Source organism: Spermophilus citellus (assembly GCF_964194105.1).
Source record: "Spermophilus citellus genome assembly, chromosome: 1".
Taxonomy (NCBI): Eukaryota; Metazoa; Chordata; class Mammalia; order Rodentia; family Sciuridae; genus Spermophilus; species Spermophilus citellus.
Window position 1 is genome coordinate 98,334,343 of NC_138182.1, and position 25,127 is coordinate 98,359,469.

Below are 25,127 nucleotides of genomic sequence, written 5' to 3' on the forward strand. Positions count from 1 at the left end.
CAAACCAGGTTTGTGCTAGCTTCTTGAAACTTGACACAGGAAAGCAGTTTCACGTTCTATCTCTATGTTCTGTTTCCTCTTGATGTAGCACTCAGCAGTGACTGAGGAAAAACACTTTCATTGAAAGGGGTTGCCAAGCTTCCCAAAATTGCGAGTCTCCAGAAATCTCAGCAACTATTTTTTCACCCAAACTGGATGATACTTTCAGGTAATGATCAGTACACTAAGCCCACTTGGTTCCCCAAATTTCATTCTTCTATGTTAAAGCGTTCGTTTCCAGTAACAGTTTGAATTTTGGCGTTTCACTCTGTTTTCTCCTATATTGATAGATGTATTTGGAACTCTAAACCAAACACGGTTTGTGCTAGCTTCTTGAAACTTGACACAGTAAAGCAGTTTTACGTTCTATCTCTATGTTCTGTTTCCTCTTGATGTAGCACTCAGCAGTGACTGAGGAAAAACACTTTCATTGAAAGGGGTTGCCAAGCTTCCCAAAATTGCGAGTCTCCAGAAATCTCAGCAACTATTTTTTAACCCAAACTGGATGATACTTTCAGGTAATGATCAGTACACTAAGCTCACTTGGTTCTCCAAATTTCGTTCTTTTATGTTGAAGCGTTCCCTTCCAGTAACTGTTTGAATTTTGGCGTTTCACTCTGTTTTCTCCTATACTGACAGATGTATTTGGAACTCTAAATCAAACACGGTTTGTGCTAGCTTCTTGAAACTTGACACAGTAAAGCAGTTTCACGTTCTATCTCTATGTTCTGTTTCCTCTGGATGTAGCCGTAAGCAGTGACTGGGGAGAAACACTTTCATTGACAGGGGTTGCCAAGCTTCCAGAAATTACGAGTCTCCAGAAATCTCAGCAACTATGATTTCACCCAACCTGGATGATACTTTCAGGTAATGATCAGTACACTAAGCCCACTTGTTTCCCCAAATTTCGTTCTTCTATGTTGAAGCGTTCGTTTCCAGTAACAGTTTGAATTTTGGCGTTTCGCTCTGTTTTCTCCTATATTGATAGATGTATTTGGAACTCTAAACCAAACAGGGTTTGTGCTAGATTCTTGAAACTTGACACAGTAAAGCAAATTTACGTTCTATCTCTATGTTCTGTTTCCTCTTGATGTAGCACTCAGCAGTGACTGAGGAGAAACACTTTCATTGAAAGGGGTTGCCAAGCTTCCCAAAATTGCGAGTCTCCAGAAATCTCAGCAACTATTTTTTCACCCAAACTGGATGATACTTTCAGGTAATGATCAGTACACTAAGCTCCCTTGGTTCCCCAAATTTTGTTCTTTTATGTTGAAGCGTTCGCTTCCAGTAACTGTTTGAATTTTGGCGTTTCACTCTGTTTTCTCCTATACTGACAGATGTATTTGGAAATCTAAATCAAACACGGTTTGTGCTAGCTTCTTGAAACTTGACACAGTACAGCAGTTTCACGTTCTATCTCTATGTTCTATTTCCTCTGGATGTAGCCCTAAGCAGTGACTGGGGAGAAATACTTTCATTGACAGGGGTTGCCAAGCTTCCAGAAATTACGAGTCTCCAGAAATCTCAGCAACTATGATTTCACCCAACCTGGATGATACTTTCAGGTAATGATCGGTACACTAAGCCCACTTGGTGTCCCAAATTTCGTTCTTCTATGTTGAAGCGTTCGTTTCCAGTAACAGTTTGAATTTTGGCGTTTCACTCTATTTTCTCCTATATTGATAGATGTATTTGGAACTCTAAATCAAACACGGTTTGTGCTACCTTCTTCAAACTTGACACAGTAAAGCAGTTTCAAGTTCTAGCTCTATATTCTGTTTCCTCTTGATGTAGCACTCAGCAGTGACTGAGGAGAAACACTTTCATTGAAAGGGGTTGCCAAGCTTCCCAAAATTGCGAGTCTCCAGAAATCTCAGCAACTATTTTTTCACCCAAACTGGATGATACTTTCAGGTAATGATCAGTACACTAAGGTCACTTGGTTCCCCAAATTTCGTTCTTTTATGTTGAAGCGTTCGCTTCCAGTAACTTTTTGAATTTTGGCGTTTCACTCTGTTTTCTCCTATACTGACAGATGAATTTGGAACTCTAAATCATACACGGTTTGTGCTAGCTTCTTGAAACTTGACACAGTAAAGCAGTTTCACGTTCTATCTCTATGTTCTGTTTCCTCTTGATGTAGCCCTAAGCAGTGAATGGGGAGGAATACTTTCATTGAAAGGGGTTGCCAAGCTTCTAGAAATTACGAGTCTCTAGAAATCTCAGCAAACATTTTTTCACCCAACGTGGATGATACTTTCAGGTAATGATCAGTACACTAAGCTCACTTCGTTCCCCAAATTTCGTTCTTCTATGTTGAAGCGTTCGTTTCCAGTAACATTTTTAATTTTTTCGTTTCACTCTGTTTTCTCCTATATTGATAGATGTATTTGGAACTCTAAATCAAACACGGTTTGTGCTAGCTTCTTGAAACTTGACACAGTAAAGCAGTTTCAAGTTCTATCTCTATGTTCTGTTTTCTCTTGATGTAGCCCTAAGCAGAGACTGGGGAGAAACACTTTAATTGAAAGGGGTTGCCAAGCTTCCAGAAATTACGAGTCTCCAGAAATCTCAGCAACTATGATTTCACCCAAACTGGATGATACTTTCAGGTAATGATCTGTACACTAAGCCCACTTGGTTCCCCAAATTTCGTTCTTCTATGTTGAAGCGTTCGTTTCCAGTAACAGTTTGAATTTTGGCGTTTCGCTCTGTTTTCTCCTATATTGATAGATGTATTTGGAACTCTAAACCAAACACGGTTTGTGCTAGCTTCTTGAAACTTGACACAGTAAAGCAGTTTCAAGTTCTAGCTCTATGTTCTGTTTCCTCTTGATGTAGCACTCAGCAGTGACTGAGGAGAAACGCTTTCATTGAAAGGGGTTGCCAAGCTTCCCAAAATTGCGAGTCTCCAGAAATCTCAGCAACTATTTTTTCCCCAAACTGGATGATACTTTCAGGTAATGATCAGTACACTAAGAACACTTAGTTCCCCAAATTTCGTTCTTCTATGTTGAAGCGTTCGTTTCCAGTAACAGTTTGAATTTTGGCGTTTCACTCTGTTTTCTCCTATATTGATAGATGTATTTGGAACTCTAAATCAAACACGGTTGGTGCTAGCTTCTTGAAACTTGACACAGTAAAGCAGTTTCAAGTTCTATCTCTATGTTCTGTCTCCTCATGATGTAGCCCTAAGCAGTGACTGGGGAGAAACACTTTCATTGAAAGGGGTTGCCAAGCTTCCAAAAATTACGAGTCTCCAGAAATCTCAGCATCTATTTTTTCACCCAAACTGGATGATACTTTCAGGTAATGATGAGTACGCTAAGCCCACTGGGTTCCCCAAATTTCGTTCTTCTATGTTGAAGCGTTCGTTTCCAGTAACAGTTTGAATTTTGGCGTTTCACTCTGTTTTCTCCTATATTGATAGATGTATTTGGAACTCTAAACCAAACACGGTTTGTGCTAGCTTCTTGAAACTTGACACAGGAAAGCAGTTTCACGTTCTATCTCTATGTTCTGTTTCCTCTTGATGTAGCACTCAGCAGTGACTGAGGAGAAACACTTTCATTGAAAGGGGTTGCCAAGCTTCCCAAAATTGCGAGTCTCCAGAAATCTCAGCAACTATTTTTTCACCCAAACTGGATGATACTTTCAGGTAATGATCAGTACACTAAGCCCACTTGGTTCCCCAAATTTCGTTCTTCTATGTTAAAGCGTTCGTTTCCAGTAACAGTTTGAATTTTGGCGTTTCACTCTGTTTTCTCCTATATTGATAGATGTATTTGGAACTCTAAACCAAACACGGTTTGTGCTAGCTTCTTGAAACTTGACACAGTAAAGCAAATTTACGTTCTATCTCTATGTTCTGTTTCCTCTTGATGTAGCACTCAGCAGTGACTGAGGAGAAACACTTTCATTGAAAGGGGTTGCCAAGCTTCCCAAAATTGCGAGTCTCCAGAAATCTCAGCAACTATTTTTTCACCCAAACTGGATGATACTTTCAGGTAATGATCAGTACACTAAGCTCCCTTGGTTCCCCAAATTTTGTTCTTTTATGTTGAAGCGTTCGCTTCCAGTAACTGTTTGAATTTTGGCGTTTCACTCTGTTTTCTCCTATACTGACAGATGTATTTGGAACTCTAAATCAAACACGGTTTGTGCTAGCTTCTTGAAACTTGACACAGTACAGCAGTTTCACGTTCTATCTCTATGTTCTATTTCCTCTGGATGTAGCCCTAAGCAGTGACTGGGGAGAAATACTTTCATTGACAGGGGTTGCCAAGCTTCCAGAAATTACGAGTCTCCAGAAATCTCAGCAACTATGATTTCACCCAACCTGGATGATACTTTCAGGTAATGATCGGTACACTAAGCCCACTTGGTGTCCCAAATTTCGTTCTTCTATGTTGAAGCGTTCGTTTCCAGTAACAGTTTGAATTTTGGCGTTTCACTCTATTTTCTCCTATATTGATAGATGTACTTGGAACTCTAAATCAAACATGGTTTGTGCTACCTTCTTCAAACTTGACACAGTAAAGCAGTTTCAAGTTCTAGCTCTCTGTTCTGTTTCCTCTTGATGTAGCACTCAGCAGTGACTGAGGAGAAACACTTTCATTGAAAGGGGTTGTCAAGCTTCCCAAAATTGCGAGTCTCCAGAAATCTCAGCAACTATTTTTTCACCCAAACTGGATGATACTTTCAGGTAATGATCAGTACACTAAGGTCACTTGGTTCCCCAAATTTCGTTCTTTTATGTTGAAGCGTTCGCTTCCAGTAACTTTTTGAATTTTGGCGTTTCACTCTGTTTTCTCCTATACTGACAGATGAATTTGGAACTCTAAATCATACACGGTTTGTGCTAGCTTCTTGAAACTTGACACAGTAAAGCAGTTTCACGTTCTATCTCTATGTTCTGTTTCCTCTTGATGTAGCCCTAAGCAGTGAATGGGGAGGAATACTTTCATTGAAAGAGGTTGCCAAGCTTCTAGAAATTACGAGTCTCTAGAAATCTCAGCAAACATTTTTTCACCCAACGTGGATGATACTTTCAGGTAATGATCAGTACACTAAGCTCACTTCGTTCCCCAAATTTCGTTCTTCTATGTTGAAGCGTTCGTTTCCAGTAACATTTTTAATTTTTTCGTTTCACTCTGTTTTCTCCTATATTGATAGATGTATTTGGAACTCTAAATCAAACACGGTTTGTGCTAGCTTCTTGAAACTTGACACAGTAAAGCAGTTTCAAGTTCTATCTCTATGTTCTGTTTTCTCTTGATGTAGCCCTAAGCAGAGACTGGGGAGAAACACTTTAATTGAAAGGGGTTGCCAAGCTTCCAGAAATTACGAGTCTCCAGAAATCTCAGCAACTATGATTTCACCCAAACTGGATGATACTTTCAGGTAATGATCTGTACACTAAGCCCACTTGGTTCCCCAAATTTCGTTCTTCTATGTTGAAGCGTTCGTTTCCAGTAACAGTTTGAATTTTGGCGTTTCGCTCTGTTTTCTCCTATATTGATAGATGTATTTGGAACTCTAAACCAAACACAGTTTGTGCTAGCTTCTTGAAACTTGACACAGTAAAGCAGTTTCAAGTTCTAGCTCTATGTTCTGTTTCCTCTTGATGTAGCACTCAGCAGTGACTGAGGAGAAACGCTTTCATTGAAAGGGGTTGCCAAGCTTCCCAAAATTGCGAGTCTCCAGAAATCTCAGCAACTATTTTTTCCCCAAACTGGATGATACTTTCAGGTAATGATCAGTACACTAAGCCCACTTAGTTCCCCAAATTTCGTTCTTCTATGTTGAAGCGTTCGTTTCCAGTAACAGTTTGAATTTTGGCGTTTCACTCTGTTTTCTCCTATATTGATAGATGTATTTGGAACTCTAAATCAAACACGGTTGGTGCTAGCTTCTTGAAACTTGACACAGTAAAGCAGTTTCAAGTTCTATCTCTATGTTCTGTCTCCTCATGATGTAGCCCTAAGCAGTGACTGGGGAGAAACACTTTCATTGAAAGGGGTTGCCAAGCTTCCAAAAATTACGAGTCTCCAGAAATCTCAGCATCTATTTTTTCACCCAAACTGGATGATACTTTCAGGTAATGATGAGTACGCTAAGCCCACTGGGTTCCCCAAATTTCGTTCTTCTATTTTGAAGCGTTCGTTTCCAGTAACAGTTTGAATTTTGGCGTTTCACTCTGTTTTCTCCTATATTGATAGATGTATTTGGAACTCTAAACCAAACACGGTTTGTGCTAGCTTCTTGAAACTTGACACAGGAAAGCAGTTTCACGTTCTATCTCTATGTTCTGTTTCCTCTTGATGTAGCACTCAGCAGTGACTGAGGAGAAACACTTTCATTGAAAGGGGTTGCCAAGCTTCCCAAAATTGCGAGTCTCCAGAAATCTCAGCAACTATTTTTTCACCCAAACTGGATGATACTTTCAGGTAATGATCAGTACACTAAGCCCACTTGGTTCCCAAATTTCGTTCTTTTATGTTGAAGCGTTCGCTTCCAGTAACTGTTTGAATTTTGGCATTTCACTCTGTTTTCTCCTATACTGACAGATGTATTTGGAACTCTAAATCAAACACGGTTTGTGCTAGCTTCTTGAAACTTGACACAGTAAAGCAGTTTCACGTTCTATCTCTATGTTCTGTTTCCTCTGGATGTAGCCCTAAGCAGTGACTGGGGAGAAATACTTTCATTGATAGGGGTTGCCAAGCTTCCAGAAATTACGAGTCTCCAGAAATCTCAGCAACTATTTTTTCACCCAAACTGGATGATACTTTCAGGTAATGATCAGTACACTGAGCCCACTTGGATCCCCAAATTTCGTTCTTCTATGTTGAAGCGTTCGTTTCCAGTAAGAGTTTGAATTTTGGCGTTTCACTCTATTTTCTCCTATATTGATAGATGTATTTGGAACTCTATATCAAACACGGTTTGTGCTACCTTCTTCAAACTTGACACAGTAAAGCAGTTTCAAGTTCTAGCTCTATGTTCTGTTTCCTCTTGATGTAGCACTCAGCAGTGACTGAGGAGAAACACTTTCATTGAAAGGGGTTGCCAAGCTTCCCAAAATTGCGAGTCTCCAGAAATCTCAGCAACTATTTTTTCACCCAAACTGGATGATACTTTCAGGTAATGATCAGTACACTAAGCTCACTTGGTTCCCCAAATTTCGTTCTTTTATGTTGAAGCGTTCGCTTCCAGTAACAGTTTGAATTTTGGCGTTTCACTCTGTTTTCTCCTATATTGATAGATGTATTTGGAACTCTAAACCAAACACAGTTTGTGCTAGCTTCTTGAAACTTGACACAGTAAAGCAGTTTCACGTTCTATCTCTATGTTCTGTTTCCTCTTGATGTAGCCCTAAGCAGTGACTGGGGAGAAATACTTTCATTGAAAGGGGTTGCCAAGCTTCCAGAAATTACGAGTCTCTAGAAATCTCAGCAAACATTTTTTCACCCAACGTGGATGATACTTTCAGGTAATGATCAGTACACTAAGCTCACTTCGTTCCCCAAATTTCGTTCTTCTATGTTGAAGCGTTCGTTTCCAGTAACAGTTTGAATTTTGGCGTTTCACTCTATTTTCTCCTATATTGATAGATGTATTTGGAACTCTAAATCAAACACGGTTTGTGCTAGCTTCTTGAAACTTGACACAGTAAGGCAGTTTCAAGTTCTATCTCTATGTTCTGTTTTCTCTTGATGTAGCCCTAAGCAGTGACTGGGGAGAAACACTTTCATTGAAAGGGGTTGCCAAGCTTCCCAAAATTGCGAGTCTCCAGAAATCTCAGCAACTATTTTTTCACCCAAACTGGATGATACTTTCAGGTAATGATCAGTACACTGAGCCCACTTGGATCCACAAATTTCGTTCTTCTATGTTGAAGCGTTCGTTTCCAGTAACAGTTTGAATTTTGGCCTTTCACTCTGTTTTCTCCTATATTGATAGATGTATTTGGAACTCTAAACCAAACCCGGTTTGTGCTAGCTTCTTGAAACTTGACACAGTAAAGCAGTTTCACGTTCTATCTCTATGTTCTGTTTCCTCTTGATGTAGCACTCAGCAGTGACTGAGGAGAAACTCTTTCATTGAAAAACGTTGCCAAGCTTCCCAAAATTGCGAGTCTCCAGAAATCTCAGCAACTATTTTTTCACCCAAACTGGATGATACTTTCAGGTAATGATCAGTACACTAAGCCCACTTGGTTCCCGAAATTTCGTTCTTCTATGTTAAAGCGTTCGTTTCCAGTAACAGTTTGAATTTTGGCGTTTCACTCTGTTTTCTCCTATATTGATAGATGTATTTGGAACTCTAAACCAAACACGGTTTGTGCTAGTTTCTTGAAACTTGACACAGTAAAGCAGTTTCACGTTCTATCTCTATGTTTTGTTTCCTCTTGATGTAGCACTCAGCAGTGACTGAGGAAAAACACTTTCATTGAAAGGGGTTGCCAAGCTTCCCAAAATTGCGAGTCTCCAGAAATCTCAGCAACTATTTTTTCACCCAAACTGGATGATACTTTCAGGTAATGATCAGTACACTAAGCTCACTTGGTTCCCCAAATTTCGTTCTTTTATGTTGAAGCGTTCGCTTCCAGTAACTGTTTGAATTTTGGCGTTTCACTCTGTTTTCTCCTATACTGACAGATGTATTTGGAACTCTAAATCAAACACGGTTTGTGCTAGCTTCTTGAAACTTGACACAGTAAAGCAGTTTCACGTTCTATCTCTATGTTCTGTTTCCTCTGGATGTAGCCGTAAGCAGTGACTGGGGAGAAATACTTTCATTGACAGGGGTTGCCAAGCTTCCAGAAATTACGAGTCTCCAAAAATCTCAGCAACTATGATTTCACCCAACCTGAATGATACTTTCAGGTAATGATCAGTACACTGAGCCCACTTGGATCCCCAAATTTCGTTCTTCTATGTTGAAGCGTTCGTTTCCAGTAACAGTTTGAATTTTGGCCTTTCACTCTGTTTTCTCCTATATTGATAGATGTATTTGGAACTCTAAACCAAACCCGGTTTGTGCTAGCTTCTTGAAACTTGACACAGTAAAGCAGTTTCACGTTCTATCTCTATGTTCTGTTTCCTCTTGATGTAGCACACAGCAGTGACTGAGGAGAAACACTTTCATTGAAAGGGATTGCCAAGCTTCCAAAAATTACGATTCCCCAGAAATCTCAGCAAATATTTTTTCACCCAAACTGGATGATACTTTCAGGTAATGATGAGTACACTAAGCCCACTGGGTTCCCCAAATTTCGTTCTTCTATGTTGAAGCGTTCGTTTCCAGTAACAGTTTGAATTTTGGCGTTTCACTCTGTTTTCTCCTATATTGATAGATGTATTTGCAACTCTAAACCAAACACGGTTTGTGCTAGCTTCTTGAAACTTGACACAATAAAGCAGTTTCAAGTTCTATCTCTATGTTGTGTTTCCTCTTGATGTAGCCCTAAGCAGTGACTAAGGAGAAACACTTATATTGAAAGGGGTTGCCAAGCTTCCAGAAATTATGAGTCTCCAGAAATCTCAGCAACTATTTTTTCACCCAAACTGGATGATACTTTCAGGTAATGATCAGTACACTAAGCCCACTTGTTTCCCCAAATTTCGTTCTTCTATGTTGAAGCGTTCGTTTCCAGTAACAGTTTGAATTTTGGCGTTTCACTCTGTTTTCTCCTATATTGATAGATGTATTTGGAACTCTAAACCAAACACGGTTTGTGCTAGCTTCTTGAAACTTGACACAGTAAAGCAGTTTTACGTTCTATCTCTATGTTCTGTTTCCTCTTGATGTAGCACTCAGCAGTGACTGAGGAGAAACACTTTCATTGAAAGGGGTTGCCAAGCTTCCCAAAATTGCGAGTCTCCAGAAATCTCAGCAACTATTTTTTCACCCAAACTGGATGATACTTTCAGGTAATGATCAGTACACTAAGCTCACTTGGTTCCCCAAATTTCGTTCTTTTATGTTGAAGCGTTCGCTTCCAGTAACTGTTTGAATTTTGGCATTTCACTCTGTTTTCTCCTATACTGACAGATGTATTTGGAACTCTAAATCAAACACGGTTTGTGCTAGCTTCTTGAAACTTGACACAGTAAAGCAGTTTCACGTTCTATCTCTATGTTCTGTTTCCTCTGGATGTAGCCGTAAGCAGTGACTGGGGAGAAATACTTTCATTGATAGGGGTTGCCAAGCTTCCAGAAATTACGAGTCTCCAGAAATCTCAGCAACTATTTTTTCACCCAAACTGGATGATACTTTCAGGTAATGATCAGTACACTGTGCCCACTTGGATCCCCAAATTTCGTTCTTCTATGTTGAAGCGTTTGTTTCCAGTAAGAGTTTGAATTTTGGCGTTTCACTCTATTTTCTCTTATATTGATACATGTATTTGGAACTGTAAATCAAACACGGTTTGTGCTACCTTCTTCAAACTTGACACAGTAAAGCAGTTTCAAGTTCTAGCTCTATGTTCTGTTTCCTCTTGATGTAGCACTCAGCAGTGACTGAGGAGAAACACTTTCATTGAAAGGGGTTGCCAAGCTTCCCAAAATTGCGAGTCTCCAGAAATCTCAGCAACTATTTTTTCACCCAAACTGGATGATACTTTCAGGTAATGATCAGTACACTAAGCTCACTTGGTTCCCCAAATTTCATTCTTTTATGTTGAAGCGTTCGCTTCCAGTAACAGTTTGAATTTTGGCGTTTCACTCTGTTTTCTCCTATATTGATAGATGTATTTGGAACTCTAAACCAAACACGGTTTGTGCTAGCTTCTTGAAACTTGACATAGTAAGGCAGTTTCAAGTTCTATCTCTATGTTCTGTTTTCTCTTGATGTAGCCCTAAGCAGTGACTGGGGAGAAACACTTACATTGAAAGGGGTTGCCAAGCTTCCCAAAATTGCGAGTCTCCAGAAATCTCAGCAACTATTTTTTCACCCAAACTGGATGATACTTTCAGGTAATGATCAGTACACTGAGCCCACTTGGATCCCCAAATTTCGTTCTTCTATGTTGAAGCGTTCGTTTCCAGTAACAGTTTGAATTTTGGCGTTTCACTCTGTTTTCTCCTATATTGATAGATGTATTTGGAACTCTAAATCAAACACGGTTTGTGCTAGCTTCTTGAAACTTGACACAGTAAAGCAGTTTCAAGTTCTATCTCTATGTTCTGTTTTCTCTTGATGTAGCCCTAAGCAGTGACTGGGGAGAAACACTTTCATTGAAAGGGGTTGCCAAGCTTCCCAAAATTGCGAGTCTCCAGAAATCTCAGCAACTATTTTTTCACCCAAACTGGATGATACTTTCAGGTAATGATCAGTACACTGAGCCCACTTGGATCCCCAAATTTCGTTCTTCTATGTTGAAGTGTTCGTTTCCAGTAACAGTTTGAATTTTGGAGTTTCACTCTGTTTTCTCCTATATTGATAGATGTATTTGGAACTCTAAATCAAACACGGTTTGTGCTAGCTTCTTGAAACTTGAAACAGTAAAGCAGTTTCACGTTCTATCTCTATGTTTTCTTTCCTCTTGGTGTATCACTCAGCAGTGACTGAGGAGAAACACTTTCATTGAAAGGGGTTGCCAAGCTTCCCAAAATTGCGAGTCTCTAGAAATCTCAGCAAACATTTTTGCACCCAACGTGGATGATACTTTCAGGTAATGATCAGTACACTAAGCTCACTTCGTTCCCCAAATTTCGTTCTTCTATGTTGAAGCGTTCGTTTCCAGTAACAGTTTGAATTTTGGCGTTTCACGCTGTTTTCTCCTATATTGATAGATGTATTTGGAACTCTAAATCAAACACGGTTTGTGCTAGCTTCTTGAAACTTGACACAGTAAAGCAGTTTCAAGTTCTATCTCTATGTTCTGTTTTCTCTTGATGTAGCCCTAAGCAGTGACTGGGGAGAAACACTTACATTGAAAGGGGTTGCCAAGCTTCCCAAAATTGCGAGTCTCCAGAAATCTCAGCAACTATTTTTTCACCCAAACTGGATGATACTTTCAGGTAATGATCAGTATACTGAGCCCACTTGGATCCCCAAATTTCGTTCTTCTATGTTGAAGCGTTCGTTTCCAGTAACAGTTTGAATTTTGGCGTTTCACTCTGTTTTCTCCTATATTGATAGATGTATTTGGAACTCTAAATCAAACACGGTTTGTGCTAGCTTCTTGAAACTTGACACAGTAAAGCAGTTTCAAGTTCTATCTCTATGTTCTGTTTCCTCTTGATGTAGCCCTAAGCAGTGACTGGGGAGAAACACTTTCATTGAAAGGGGTTGCCAAGCTTCCCAAAATTGCGAGTCTCCAGAAATCTCAGCAACAATTTTTTCACCCAAACTGGATGATACTTTCAGGTAATGATCAGTACACTGAGCCCACTTGGATCCCCAAATTTCATTCTTCTATGTTGAAGCGTTCGTTTCCATTAACAGTTTGAATTTTGGAGTTTCACTCTGTTTTCTCCTATATTGATAGATGTATTTGGAACTCTAAATCAAACACAGTTTGTGCTAGCTTCTTGAAACTTGAAACAGTAAAGCAGTTTCACGTTCTATCTCTATGTTTTCTTTCCTCTCGGTGTAGCACTCAGCAGTGACTGAGGAGAAACACTTTCATTGAAAGGGGTTGCCAAGCTTCCCAAAATTGCGAGTCTCTAGAAATCTCAGCAAACATTTTTGCACCCAACGTGGATGATACTTTCAGGTAATGATCAGTACACTAAGCTCACTTCGTTCCCCAAATTTCGTTCTTCTATGTTGAAGCGTTCGTTTCCAGTAACAGTTTGAATTTTGGCGTTTCACTCTGTTTTCTCCTATATTGATAGATGTATTTGGAACTCTAAATCAAACACGGTTTGTGCTAGCTTCTTGAAACTTGACACAGTAAAGCAGTTTCAAGTTCTATCTCTATGTTCTGTTTTCTCTTGATGTAGGCCTAAGCAGTGACTGGGGAGAAACACTTTCATTGAAAGGGGTTGCCAAGCTTCCCAAAATTGCGAGTCTCCAGAAATCTCAGCAACTATTTTTTCACCCAAACTGGATGATACTTTCAGGTAATGATCAGTACACTAAGCTCACTTGGTTCCCCAAATTTCATTCTTTTATGTTGAAGCGTTCGCTTCCAGTAACAGTTTGAATTTTGGCGTTTCACTCTGTTTTCTCCTATATTGATAGATGTATTTGGAACTCTAAACCAAACACGGTTTGTGCTAGCTTCTTGAAACTTGACATAGTAAAGCAGTTTCAAGTTCTATCTCTATGTTCTGTTTTCTCTTGATGTAGCCCTAAGCAGTGACTGGGGAGAAACACTTACATTGAAAGGGGTTGCCAAGCTTCCCAAAATTGCGAGTCTCCAGAAATCTCAGCAACTATTTTTTCACCCAAACTGGATGATACTTTCAGGTAATGATCAGTACACTGAGCCCACTTGGATCCCCAAATTTCGTTCTTCTATGTTGAAGCGTTCGTTTCCAGTAACAGTTTGAATTTTGGCGTTTCACTCTGTTTTCTCCTATATTGATAGATGTATTTGGAACTCTAAATCAAACACGGTTTGTGCTAGCTTCTTGAAACTTGACACAGTAAAGCAGTTTCAAGTTCTATCTCTATGTTCTGTTTTCTCTTGATGTAGCCCTAAGCAGTGACTGGGGAGAAACACTTTCATTGAAAGGGGTTGCCAAGCTTCCCAAAATTGCGAGTCTCCAGAAATCTCAGCAACTATTTTTTCACCCAAACTGGATGATACTTTCAGGTAATGATCAGTACACTGAGCCCACTTGGATCCCCAAATTTCGTTCTTCTATGTTGAAGTGTTCGTTTCCAGTAACAGTTTGAATTTTGGAGTTTCACTCTGTTTTCTCCTATATTGATAGATGTATTTGGAACTCTAAATCAAACACGGTTTGTGCTAGCTTCTTGAAACTTGAAACAGTAAAGCAGTTTCACGTTCTATCTCTATGTTTTCTTTCCTCTTGGTGTATCACTCAGCAGTGACTGAGGAGAAACACTTTCATTGAAAGGGGTTGCCAAGCTTCCCAAAATTGCGAGTCTCTAGAAATCTCAGCAAACATTTTTGCACCCAACGTGGATGATACTTTCAGGTAATGATCAGTACACTAAGCTCACTTCGTTCCCCAAATTTCGTTCTTGTATGTTGAAGCGTTCGTTTCCAGTAACAGTTTGAATTTTGGCGTTTCACGCTGTTTTCTCCTATATTGATAGATGTATTTGGAACTCTAAATCAAACACGGTTTGTGCTAGCTTCTTGAAACTTGACACAGTAAAGCAGTTTCAAGTTCTATCTCTATGTTCTGTTTTCTCTTGATGTAGCCCTAAGCAGTGACTGGGGAGAAACACTTACATTGAAAGGGGTTGCCAAGCTTCCCAAAATTGCGAGTCTCCAGAAATCTCAGCAACTATTTTTTCACCCAAACTGGATGATACTTTCAGGTAATGATCAGTATACTGAGCCCACTTGGATCCCCAAATTTCGTTCTTCTATGTTGAAGCGTTCGTTTCCAGTAACAGTTTGAATTTTGGCGTTTCACTCTGTTTTCTCCTATATTGATAGATGTATTTGGAACTCTAAATCAAACACGGTTTGTGCTAGCTTCTTGAAACTTGACACAGTAAAGCAGTTTCAAGTTCTATCTCTATGTTCTGTTTCCTCTTGATGTAGCCCTAAGCAGTGACTGGGGAGAAACACTTTCATTGAAAGGGGTTGCCAAGCTTCCCAAAATTGCGAGTCTCCAGAAATCTCAGCAACAATTTTTTCACCCAAACTGGATGATACTTTCAGGTAATGATCAGTACACTGAGCCCACTTGGATCCCCAAATTTCATTCTTCTATGTTGAAGCGTTCGTTTCCATTAACAGTTTGAATTTTGGAGTTTCACTCTGTTTTCTCCTATATTGATAGATGTATTTGGAACTCTAAATCAAACACAGTTTGTGCTAGCTTCTTGAAACTTGAAACAGTAAAGCAGTTTCACGTTCTATCTCTATGTTTTCTTTCCTCTCGGTGTAGCACTCAGCAGTGACTGAGGAGAAACACTTTCATTGAAAGGGGTTGCCAAGCTTCCCAAAATTGCGAGTCTCTAGAAATCTCAGCAAACATTTTTGCACCCAACGTGGATGATACTTTCAGGTAATGATCAGTACACTAAGCTCACTTCGTTCCCCAAATTTCGTTCTTCTATGTTGAAGCGTTCGTTTCCAGTAACAGTTTGAATTTTGGCGTTTCACTCTGTTTTCTCCTATATTGATAGATGTATTTGGAACTCTAAATCAAACACGGTTTGTGCTAGCTTCTTGAAACTTGACACAGTAAAGCAGTTTCAAGTTCTATCTCTATGTTCTGTTTTCTCTTGATGTAGGCCTAAGCAGTGACTGGGGAGAAACACTTTCATTGAAAGGGGTTGCCAAGCTTCCCAAAATTGCGAGTCTCCAGAAATCTCAGCAACTATTTTTTCACCCAAACTGGATGATACTTTCAGGTAATGATCAGTACACTAAGCTCACTTGGTTCCCCAAATTTCATTCTTTTATGTTGAAGCGTTCGCTTCCAGTAACAGTTTGAATTTTGGCGTTTCACTCTGTTTTCTCCTATATTGATAGATGTATTTGGAACTCTAAACCAAACACGGTTTGTGCTAGCTTCTTGAAACTTGACATAGTAAAGCAGTTTCAAGTTCTATCTCTATGTTCTGTTTTCTCTTGATGTAGCCCTAAGCAGTGACTGGGGAGAAACACTTACATTGAAAGGGGTTGCCAAGCTTCCCAAAATTGCGAGTCTCCAGAAATCTCAGCAACTATTTTTTCACCCAAACTGGATGATACTTTCAGGTAATGATCAGTACACTGAGCCCACTTGGATCCCCAAATTTCGTTCTTCTATGTTGAAGCGTTCGTTTCCAGTAACAGTTTGAATTTTGGCGTTTCACTCTGTTTTCTCCTATATTGATAGATGTATTTGGAACTCTAAATCAAACACGGTTTGTGCTAGCTTCTTGAAACTTGACACAGTAAAGCAGTTTCAAGTTCTATCTCTATGTTCTGTTTTCTCTTGATGTAGCCCTAAGCAGTGACTGGGGAGAAACACTTTCATTGAAAGGGGTTGCCAAGCTTCCCAAAATTGCGAGTCTCCAGAAATCTCAGCAACTATTTTTTCACCCAAACTGGATGATACTTTCAGGTAATGATCAGTACACTGAGCCCACTTGGATCCCCAAATTTCGTTCTTCTATGTTGAAGTGTTCGTTTCCAGTAACAGTTTGAATTTTGGAGTTTCACTCTGTTTTCTCCTATATTGATAGATGTATTTGGAACTCTAAATCAAACACGGTTTGTGCTAGCTTCTTGAAACTTGAAACAGTAAAGCAGTTTCACGTTCTATCTCTATGTTTTCTTTCCTCTTGGTGTATCACTCAGCAGTGACTGAGGAGAAACACTTTCATTGAAAGGGGTTGCCAAGCTTCCCAAAATTGCGAGTCTCTAGAAATCTCAGCAAACATTTTTGCACCCAACGTGGATGATACTTTCAGGTAATGATCAGTACACTAAGCTCACTTCGTTCCCCAAATTTCGTTCTTGTATGTTGAAGCGTTCGTTTCCAGTAACAGTTTGAATTTTGGCGTTTCACGCTGTTTTCTCCTATATTGATAGATGTATTTGGAACTCTAAATCAAACACGGTTTGTGCTAGCTTCTTGAAACTTGACACAGTAAAGCAGTTTCAAGTTCTATCTCTATGTTCTGTTTTCTCTTGATGTAGCCCTAAGCAGTGACTGGGGAGAAACACTTACATTGAAAGGGGTTGCCAAGCTTCCCAAAATTGCGAGTCTCCAGAAATCTCAGCAACTATTTTTTCACCCAAACTGGATGATACTTTCAGGTAATGATCAGTATACTGAGCCCACTTGGATCCCCAAATTTCGTTCTTCTATGTTGAAGCGTTCGTTTCCAGTAACAGTTTGAATTTTGGCGTTTCACTCTGTTTTCTCCTATATTGATAGATGTATTTGGAACTCTAAATCAAACACGGTTTGTGCTAGCTTCTTGAAACTTGACACAGTAAAGCAGTTTCAAGTTCTATCTCTATGTTCTGTTTCCTCTTGATGTAGCCCTAAGCAGTGACTGGGGAGAAACACTTTCATTGAAAGGGGTTGCCAAGCTTCCCAAAATTGCGAGTCTCCAGAAATCTCAGCAACAATTTTTTCACCCAAACTGGATGATACTTTCAGGTAATGATCAGTACACTGAGCCCACTTGGATCCCCAAATTTCATTCTTCTATGTTGAAGCGTTCGTTTCCATTAACAGTTTGAATTTTGGAGTTTCACTCTGTTTTCTCCTATATTGATAGATGTATTTGGAACTCTAAATCAAACACAGTTTGTGCTAGCTTCTTGAAACTTGAAACAGTAAAGCAGTTTCACGTTCTATCTCTATGTTTTCTTTCCTCTCGGTGTAGCACTCAGCAGTGACTGAGGAGAAACACTTTCATTGAAAGGGGTTGCCAAGCTTCCCAAAATTGCGAGTCTCTAGAAATCTCAGCAAACATTTTTGCACCCAACGTGGATGATACTTTCAGGTAATGATCAGTACACTAAGCTCACTTCGTTCCCCAAATTTTGTTCTTCTATGTTGAAGCGTTCGTTTCCAGTAACAGTTTGAATTTTGGCGTTTCACTCTGTTTTCTCCTATATTGATAGATGTATTTGGAACTCTAAATCAAACACGGTTTGTGCTAGCTTCTTGAAACTTGACACAGTAAAGCAGTTTCAAGTTCTATCTCTATGTTCTGTTTTCTCTTGATGTAGCCCTAAGCAGTGACTGGGGAGAAACACTTTCATTGAAAGGGGTTGCCAAGCTTCCCAAAATTGCGAGTCTCCAGAAATCTCAGAAACTATTTTTTCACCCAAACTGGATGATACTTTCAGGTAATGATCAGTACACTGAGCCCACTTGGATCCCCAAATTTCGTTCTTCTATGTTGAAGCGTTCGTTTCCAGTAACAGTTTGAATTTTGGCGTTTCACTCTGTTTTCTCCTATATTGATAGATGTATTTGGAACTCTAAATCAAACACAGTTTGTGCTAGCTTCTTGAAACTTGACACAGTAAAGCAGTTTCAAGTTCTATCTCTATGTTCTGTTTTCTCTTGATGTAGCCCTAAGCAGTGACTGGGGAGAAACACTTTCATTGAAAGGGGTTGCCAAGCTTCCCAAAATTGCGAGTCTCCAGAAATCTCAGCAACTATTTTTTCACCAAAACTGGATGATACTTTCAGGTAATGATCAGTACACTAAGCCCACTTGGTTCCCCAAATTTCGTTCTTATATGTTAAAGCGTTCGTTTCCAGTAACAGTTTGAATTTTGGCGTTTCACTCTGTTTTCTCCTATATTGATAGATGTATTTGGAACTCTAAACCAAACACGGTTTGTGCTAGCTTTTTGAAACTTGACACAGTAAAGCAGTTTCACGTTCTATCTCTATGTTCTGTTTCCTCTTGATGTAGCAGTCAGCAGTGACTGAGGAAAAACACTTTCATTGAAAGGGGTTGCCAAGCTTCCCAAAATTGCGAGTCTCCAGAAATCTCAGCAACTATTTTTTAACCCAAACTGGATGATACTTTCAGGTAATGATCAGTACACTAAGCTCACTTGGTTCCCCAAATTTCGTTCTTTTATGTTGAAGCGTTCGCTTCCAGTAACTGTTTGAATTTTGGCGTTTCACTCTGTTTTCTCCTATACTGACAGATGTATTTGGAACTCTAAACCAAACACGGTTTGTGCTAGCTTCTTGAAACTTGACACAGTAAAGCAGTTTTACGTTCTATCTCTATGTTCTGTTTCCTCTTGATGTAGCACTCAGCAGTGACTGGGGAGAAACACTTTCATTGAAAGGGGTTGCCAAGCTTCCCAAAATTGCGAGTCTCCAGAAATCTCAGCAACTAGTTTTTCACCCAAACTGGATGATACTTTCAGGTAATGATCAGTACACTAAGCTCACTTGGTTCCCCAAATTTCGTTCTTTTATGTTGAAGCGTTCGCTTCCAGTAACTTTTTGAATTTTGGCATTTCACTCTGTTTTCTCCTATACTGACAGATGTATTTGGAACTCTAAATCAAACACGGTTAGTGCTAGCTTCTTGAAACTTGACACAGTAAAGCAGTTTCACGTTCTATCTCTATGTTCTGTTTCCTCTGGATGTAGCCCTAAGCAGTGACTGGGGAGAAATACTTTCATTGACAGGGGTTGCCAAGCTTCCAGAAATTACGAGTCTCCAGAAATCTCAGCAACTATTTTTTCACCCAAACTGGATGATACTTTCAGGTAATGATCAGTACACTGAGCCCACTTGGATCCCCAAATTTCGTTTTTCTATGTTGAAGCGTTCGTTTCCAGTAAGAGTTTGAATTTTGGCGTTTCACTCTATTTTCTCCTATATTGATAGATGTATTTGGAACTCTAAATCAAACACGGTTTGTGCTACCTTCTTCAAACATGACACAGTAAAGCAGTTTCAAGTTCTAGCTCTATGTTCTGTTTCCTCTTGATGTAGCACTCAGCAGTGACTGAGGAGAAACACTTTCATTGAAAGGGGTTGCCAAGCTTCCCAAAATTGCGAGTCTCCAGAAATCTCAGCAACTATTTTTTCACCCAAACTGGATGATACTTTCAGGTAATGATCAGTACACTAAGCCCACTTAGTTCCCCAAATTTCGTTCTTCTATGTTGAAGCGTTCGTTTCCAGTAACAGTTTGAATTTTGGCGTTTCACTCTGTTTTCTCCTATATTGATAGATGTATTTGGAACTCTAAATCAAACACGGTTGGTGCTAGCTTCTTGAAACTTGACACAGTAAAGCAGTTTCAAGTTCTATCTCTATGTTCTGTCTCCTCATGATGTAGCCCTAAGCAGTGACTGGGGAGAAACACTTTCATTGAAAGGGATTGCCAAGCTTCCAAAAATTACGAGTCTCCAGAAATCTCAGCATCTATTTTTTCACCCAAACTGGATGATACTTTCAGGTAATGATGAGTACGCTAAGCCCACTGGGTTCCCCAAATTTCGTTCTTCTATGTTGAAGCGTTCGTTTCCAGTAACAGTTTGAATTTTGGCGTTTCACTCTGTTTTCTCCTATATTGATAGATGTATTTGGAACTCTAAACCAAACACGGTTTGTGCTAGCTTCTTGAAACTTGACACAGTAAAGCAGTTTCACGTTCTATCTCTATGTTCTGTTTCCTCTTGATGTAGCACTCAGCAGTGACTGAGGAGAAACACTTTCATTGAAAGGGGATGCCAAGCTTCCCAAAAATGCGAGTCTCCAGAAATCTAAGCAATTATTTTTTCACCCAAACTGGATGATACTTTCAGGTAATGATCAGTACACTGAGCCCACTTGGTTCCCCAAATTTCGTTCTTCTATGTTGAAGCGTTCGTTTCCAGTAACAATTTGAATTTTGGCCTTTCACTCTGTTTTCTCCTATATTGATAGATGTATTTGGAACTCTAAACCAAACCCGGTTTGTGCTAGCTTCTTGAAACTTGACACAGTAAAGCAGTTTCACGTTCTATCTCTATGTTCTGTTTCCTCTTGATGTAGCACACAGCAGTGACTGAGGAGAAACACTTTCATTGAAAGGGGTTGCCAAGCTTCCAAAAATTACGATTCCCCAGAAATCTCAGCAACTATTTTTTCACCCAAACTGGATGATACTTTCAGGTAATGATGAGTACACTAAGCCAACTGGGTTCCCCAAATTTCGTTCTTCTATGTTGAAGCGTTCGTTTCCAGTAACAGTTTGAATTTTGGCGTTTCACTCTGTTTTCTCCTATATTGATAGATGTATTTGCAACTCTAAACCAAACACGGTTTGTGCTAGCTTCTTGAAACTTGACACAATAAAGCAGTTTCAAGTTCTATCTTTATGTTCTGTTTCCTCTTGATGTAGCCCTAAGCAGTGACTGGGGAGAAACACTTACATTGAAAGGGGTTGCCAAGCTTCCCAAAATTGCGAGTCTCCAGAAATCTCAGCAACTATTTTTTCACCCAAACTGGATGATACTTTCAGGTAATAATCAGTACACTAAGTCCACTTGGTTCCCCAAATTTCGTTCTTCTATGTTGAGGCGTTCGTTTCCAGTAACAGTTTGAATTTTGGCGTTTCACTCTGTTTTCTCCTATATTGATAGATGTATTTGGAACTCTAAACCAAACACGGTTTGTGCTAGCTTCTTGAAACTTGACACAGTAAAGCAGTTTTACGGTCTGTCTCTATGTTCTGTTTCCTCTTCATGTAGCACTCAGCAGTGACTGAGGAGAAATACTTTCATTGAAAGGGGTTGCCAAGCTTCCCAAAATTGCGAGTCTCCAGAAATCTCAGCAACTATTTTTTCACCCAAACTGGATGATACTTTCAGGTAATGATCAGTACACCAAGCCCACTTAGTTCCCCAAATTTCGTTCTTCTATGTTGAAGCGTTCGTTTCCAGTAACAGTTTGAATTTTGGCGTTTCACTCTGTTTTCTCCTATATTGATAGATGTATTTGGAACTCTAAATCAAACACGGTTGGTGCTAGCTTATTGAAACTTGACACAGTAAAGCAGTTTCAAGTTCTATCTCTATGTTCTGTTTTCTCTTGATGTAGCCCTAAGCAGTGACAGGGGAGAAACACTTTCATTGAAAGGGGTTGCCAAGCTTCCAAAAATTACGAGTCTCCAGAAATCTCAGCATCTATTTTTTCACCCAAACTGGATGATACTTTCAGGTAATGATCAGTACACTAAGCCCACTTGGTTCCCCAAATTTCGTTCTTCTATGTTAAAGCGTTCGTTTCCAGTAACAGTTTGAATTTTGGCGTTTCACTCTGTTTTCTCCTATATTGATAGATGTATTTGGAACTCTAAACCAAACACGGTTTGTGCTAGCTTCTTGAAACTTGACACAGTAAAGCAGTTTCACGTTCTATCTCTATGTTCTGTTTCCTCTTGATGTAGCACTCAGCAGTGACTGAGGAGAAACACTTTCATTGAAAGGGGTTGCCAAGCTTCCCAAAATTGCGAGTCTCCAGAAATCTCAGCAACTATTTTTTAACCCAAACTGGATGATACTTTCAGGTAATGATCAGTACACTAAGCTCACTTGGTTCCCCAAATTTCGTTCTTTTATGTTGAAGCGTTCGCTTCCAGTAACTGTTTGAATTTTGGCGTTTCACTCTGTTTTCTCCTATATTGATAGATGTATTTGGAACTCTAAATCAAACACGGTTTGTGCTAGCTTCTTGAAACTTGACACAGTAAAGCAGTTTCACGTTCTATCTCTATTTTCTGTTTCCTCTGGATGTAGCCATAAGCAGTGACTGGGGAGAAATACTTTCATTGACAGGGGTTGCCAAGCTTCCAGAAATTACGAGTCTCAAGAAATCTCAGCAACTATGATTTCACCCAACCTGGATGATACTTTCAGGTAATGATCAGTACACTAAGCCCACTTGTTTCCCCAAATTTCGTTCTTCTATGTTGAAGCGTTCTTTTTCAGTAACAGTTTGAATTTTGGAGTTTCGCTCTGTTTTCCCCTATATTGATAGATGTATTTGGAACTCTAAACCAAACACGGTTTGTGCTAGCTTCTTGAAACTTGACACAGTAAAGCAGTTTCACGTTCCATCTCTATGTTCTGTTTCCTCTTGATGTAGCACACAGCAGTGACTGAGGAGAAACACTTTCATTGAAAGGGGTTGCCAAGCTTCCAAAAATTACGATTCCCCAGAAATCTCAGCAACTATTTTTTCACCCAAACTGGATGATACTTTCAGGTAATGATGAGTACACTAAGCCAACTGGGTTCCCCAAATTTCGTTCTTCTATGTTGAAGCGTTCGTTTCCAGTAACAGTTTGAATTTTGGCGTTTCACTCTGTTTTCTCCTATATTGATAGATGTATTTGCAACTCTAAACCAAACACGGTTTGTGCTAGCTTCTTGAAACTTGACACAATAAAGCAGTTTCAAGTTCTATCTTTATGTTCTGTTTCCTCTTGATGTAGCCCTAAGCAGTGACTGGGGAGAAACACTTACATTGAAAGGGGTTGCCAAGCTTCCCAAAATTGCGAGTCTCCAGAAATCTCAGCAACTATTTTTTCACCCAAACTGGATGATACTTTCAGGTAATAATCAGTACACTAAGTCCACTTGGTTCCCCAAATTTCGTTCTTCTATGTTGAGGCGTTCGTTTCCAGTAACAGTTTGAATTTTGGCGTTTCACTCTGTTTTCTCCTATATTGATAGATGTATTTGGAACTCTAAACCAAACACGGTTTGTGCTAGCTTCTTGAAACTTGACACAGTAAAGCAGTTTTACGGTCTATCTCTATGTTCTGTTTCCTCTTCATGTAGCACTCAGCAGTGACTGAGGAGAAATACTTTCATTGAAAGGGGTTGCCAAGCTTCCCAAAATTGCGAGTCTCCAGAAATCTCAGCAACTATTTTTTCACCCAAACTGGATGATACTTTCAGGTAATGATCAGTACACCAAGCCCACTTAGTTCCCCAAATTTCGTTCTTCTATGTTGAAGCGTTCGTTTCCAGTAACAGTTTGAATTTTGGCGTTTCACTCTGTTTTCTCCTATATTGATAGATGTATTTGGAACTCTAAACCAAACACGGTTTGTGCTAGCTTCTTGAAACTTGACACAGTAAAGCAGTTTCACGTTCTATCTCTATTTTCTGTTTCCTCTGGATGTAGCCATAAGCAGTGACTGGGGAGAAATACTTTCATTGACAGGGGTTGCCAAGCTTCCAGAAATTACGAGTCTCAAGAAATCTCAGCAACTATGATTTCACCCAACCTGGATGATACTTTCAGGTAATGATCAGTACACTAAGCCCACTTGTTTCCCCAAATTTCGTTCTTCTATGTTGAAGCGTTCTTTTTCAGTAACAGTTTGAATTTTGGAGTTTCGCTCTGTTTTCCCCTATATTGATAGATGTATTTGGAACTCTAAACCAAACACGGTTTGTGCTAGCTTCTTGAAACTTGACACAGTAAAGCAGTTTCAAGTTCTATCTCTATGTTCTGTTTTCTCTTGATGTAGCCCTAAGCAGAGACTGGGGAGAAACACTTTCATTGAAAGGGGTTGCCAAGCTTCCAGAAATTACGAGTCTCCAGAAATCTCAGCAACTATGATTTCACCCAAACTGGATGATACTTTCAGGTAATGATCTGTACACTAAGCCCACTTGGTTCCCCAAATTTCGTTCTTCTATGTTGAAGCGTTAGTTTCCAGTAACAGTTTGAATTTTGGCGTTTCACTCTGTTTTCTCCTATATTGATAGATGTATTTGGAACTCTAAACCAAACACGGTTTGTGCTAGCTTCTTGAAACTTGACACAGTAAAGCAGTTTTACGTTCTATCTCTATGTTCTGTTTCCTCTTGATGTAGCACTCAGCAGTGACTGAGGAGAAACGCTTTTATTGAAAGGGGTTGCCAAGCTTCCCAAAATTGCGAGTCTCCAGAAATCTCAGCAACTATTTTTTCACCCAAACTGGATGATACTTTCAGGTAATGATCAGTACACTAAGCCCACTTAGTTCCCCAAATTTCGTTCTTCTATGTTGAAGCGTTCGTTTCCAGTAACAGTTTGAATTTTGGCGTTTCACTCTGTTTTCTCCTATATTGATAGATGTATTTGGAACTCTAAATCAAACACAGTTTGTGCTAGCTTCTTGAAACTTGACACAGTAAAGCAGTTTCACGTTCTATGTCTATGTTCTGTTTCCTCTGGATGTAGCCCTAAGCAGTGACTGGGGAGAAATACTTCCATTGACAGGGGTTGCCAAGCTTCCAGAAATTACGAGTCTCCAGAAATCTCAGCAACTATGATTTCACCCAACCTGGATGATACTTTCAGGTAATGATCAGTACACTAAGCCCACTTGGTTCCCCAAAATTCGTTCTTCTATGTTGAAGCGTTCGTTTCCAGTAACAGTTTGAATTTTGGCGTTTCACTCTGTTTTCTCCTATATTGATAGATGTATTTGGAACTCTAAATCA